The sequence below is a fragment of the Tursiops truncatus genome, chromosome 10 (genome assembly GCF_011762595.2).
Source record: "Tursiops truncatus isolate mTurTru1 chromosome 10, mTurTru1.mat.Y, whole genome shotgun sequence".
NCBI lineage: Eukaryota > Metazoa > Chordata > Mammalia > Artiodactyla > Delphinidae > Tursiops > Tursiops truncatus.
Genome location: NC_047043.1, coordinates 70,961,131 through 70,964,520, shown reverse-complemented (window position 1 = coordinate 70,964,520; position 3,390 = coordinate 70,961,131). Strand labels below are relative to the sequence as shown.

Here is a 3,390-nt window from a genome sequence, read left to right as displayed (position 1 = left end):
CTAACCTGCAGCAGATTCCACCTGCCGGGGCAGGGGTGCCAGCAGCTGTCTCACCTCCATCCTCAGGACGGCTCACATGGGAGGGGGAAGCAGCCTGGCCAGGAGGGCGCATGCAGGCCCTCCCGGAGCTCTGTGCGTTTTTGTTTTTGTTGCTGGTGTGAAGCTGACTTCTCTTGCTCATGGACTTGGCTCAATGCCTTGCTCTGTTGCTGTTTTTGCAATCTGTCACTTCCTTGCTCCATCTCTAGTGAACTTTTGCTGTAGCATTTCTTGCTCCAGGGCCTTAGGTTGGGAGAGAGACCAGAATTAGGGCTCTGTGTTTTTTCACAGCTGAGGGGGCACTGGTTGGGCCTCCCATGCCATGGAGGGCACACCGGATAAGACTCTGACACACAGGGTGGCTGCCACTGCTTCTAGGTGTGCAAGTTATTCAGCTGTGAGGATTTTCCTCCACTGAGATTAACAGGGAGGCCCAGATTGCTGGTTGTGTCAGTGAGGGTGTTTCCAGAAGAGATCAGCATTGGAACTGGTGAATTGAGACCCGCAGATAGCCTTCCTCAGGGCTTATGGGCGTCAGCCAACCTGTTCAGGGTCCAGATAGAACAGGAAGGTAAGGAAGGGCGAATTCTCTCTCTGCCTGAGCTGAGGTCACAGCTTCTGTGCTCGGGCAAGGGCTCTCCTGGTTCCCAGGCTTTCAGATTAAGCTTGGGACTTACACAGCCTCGATTCTCTGGCCTTCAGACTTGGACTCAATAACATCACCAGCTTTCCTGGTTTTACAGCTTGCAAAGGGCAGGATGTGGGACTTCCCGGCCTCCATAACCTTGTGAGCCAATTCCTGCAGTATATCAATCAATCTCTCTCCCTCTCCCTCTCTTCCTCTCTCTCTCTCTCTCTCTCTCCCCCCATATATATATATACACGTGTGTGTGTGTGTGTGTGTGTGTGTGTGTGTGTGTGTGTGTGTATCCTCTTCGTTTTGTTTCTCTGAAGAACTCTAGCACAGCTTCCTGTCTCTTCTGAACCCTTCTTTTGCATTTTATTTTCTCCAGCTTCTCTTTATACCCCCAGGTTTTGAAACAAAATGTGAGAGAGGAATATTTAGGTTCATGATGCAGCATTGTCTCCGAATAGCTGCATGTCACTGGGACAACCAGGGAGCCTCCCTGAACCTCAGATCCTTAATCTGATAAGGAACTGCAGTGGCTGCCCCCAGGCTTAGTGGGCTCTGCTAAGCTTGAGCCACTGCCCTGGACAGTAAGTTCCTGGAGAGCAGGGACCTCAAGGCCTTGAGCATGTTTTTTTTCCAGTGCCTTACACAGTGCCTGGCATACAGCACGCACTCAATAAATGCTTGCTAAATAAACAGTTGATTATGTAAATGCCAGTTACTGTGATTATGCATTCATATATGTCACAAGCCATATCATTTAGGTTCAAGATGGTACTGGAGAAAACAAACAAAAAACCCCAACAAATCTGGTGGAAGAAAGTGAATGGAGAGCTAAAAATTCTAGGTACTATAACTGGAGAAATAAAATGGGTAAGAGTGCCTGCATGCTCAGTGACCTTTCAGAGTCGTCGGAGTGTGTTGGGGCTGCCTGAGCTTGGTCCTGCACCAGGATGCTTCAAAGCCTTATTGAAAATGTGTGGATCCCCATGAAGCCCTACTGTACCCAAGTTTACCAGAAGATTTGGGTAGGAATAGGACTGATGGGCTTCATCATTTATAAATTCAGGAGTGCTGATAAAAGAAGCAAAACCTTGAAAGCTTCCAGTCCTGCACCTGCTCATGGTAATCATTAACCAGCTTTCCTTGCACAAGACATTGGTCTGACTGTGTTGAGGGAATGTGGGACATCGTGTTGACTTGCAGCAGTCCCAGTGCCCTCGTGCATGAACAGACGTACCTGTGAGACCCCCCGCCTCCCCCCCCAAAATGACTAAGAGTTGGCATGGTTGCTCCAAGTTGTATATTGACCACGTTTCATTTGAGTGTCTCAGTGGGGCCTCTTTTCTCTTGACGTCTGTGACCTGTCTGGGATCTTTGTTTTTGGATGCTGATGGCCCAGTTTAAATCCTAACCTGCCGACATAGCATGTCCATTTCCTTAAGAATGATTTTAGAGGAGCCAGGAAAAGCTGATTGTGTTTGAAAAGTTCAAACAAACTTTAAAAAGGCATTTGGAGGAAACTGAAGAAAACTTCAAAAATACTATGCCTCAGCGAGACAAGAGAAGAAATTACTTTCTTTAAGCAAGAACAGGATATTCTGAAAAAGGGACCTAAATAAGAAAGAGCTGCTATAAGATATTAAAAAATATAATATTTGAAATAAAAATTCATTAGAGTTTGAAGATCTAGTTGAAGAAATGTTCAAAAGCATGGAACAAAGTGACTAGGAGATGGGAAATAGTTGATAATAAGAAAATTGGAGGATAGGGAATTCCCTGGCAGTCCAGTGGTTAGGACTCGGCACTTTCACTGCTGGAGGCCCAGGTTCGATCCCTGGTTGGGGAACTAAGATCCCAAAAGCTGCACTGCCCAACCAAATTAAAAAAGAAAAGAAAAGAAAATTGGAGGATAAACTTAGCATACCTATCAACCAACTTAGGATTTCCAAAAAGAGAGTAAACAGACGGAAAGGAAAGGAGGAAGATATCAAAGAAATACTCAGAAGGGAATTCCCTTGTTGCCCAGTGGTTAGGACTGAGTACTTTCACTGCCATGGCCCAGGTTCAATCCCTGGTCGGGGAACTAAGATACTGCAAGCTGTGTGGCTCAGCCAAAAAAATAAAATTAAATTAAAAATTAAAAATAAAATAAATACTCAGAAGAATTTCCCAGAAGTCAAGGGGCACAATGAATGAAGAGACTCATCCCTGTGAATCTTCATGACAGCAGGGATAAAGAGAGCGGCTTAAAAGCTAAGAGAGAGACAGACAGACAGAGAGACTGACTGACTTTCAAAGGACCAGGAATAAAAAATGCGATCGGATTTCTAAACCTCAACCTCAGGATCTGAAAGACAGAGGAGCAATGCCTTCAACAGTCCAGTGGAAAATTACTTTCAACACAAAATTCAATACCCAATCAAATTATTAATCAACCGCGATGTTTAATGAAGATGTTTTCTAGACATGCGAGGTCTCACAAAATTTACCTCCACACCTTTTCTCAAGAAGCTAATGAAAGATATGTGCCACCAAAATGAGTGAGAAAACCCAAAAAGAAACATAACCTAGGATTCCAGCACAAGAGAGAAGGAAGGGTATGACAGCTGGGCAGCAGACCTAGAGAACACCCAAGGCTGACTGGGGCAGGAACATGGGGACTCCAGGGGAGGATGCTCCTGGAATAAAATGGAACTGGGAGAAAAGCTGATGCCCCT

General features: G+C 45.5%; 1 pseudogene; it reads left to right on the top strand.

Moving 5' to 3' along the window:
• Positions 1-1,623: 1,623 nt before the first annotated feature.
• Positions 1,624-1,806, top strand: LOC101334354 (ATP synthase F(0) complex subunit j, mitochondrial pseudogene; annotated as a pseudogene).
• Positions 1,807-3,390: the final 1,584 nt, after the last annotated feature.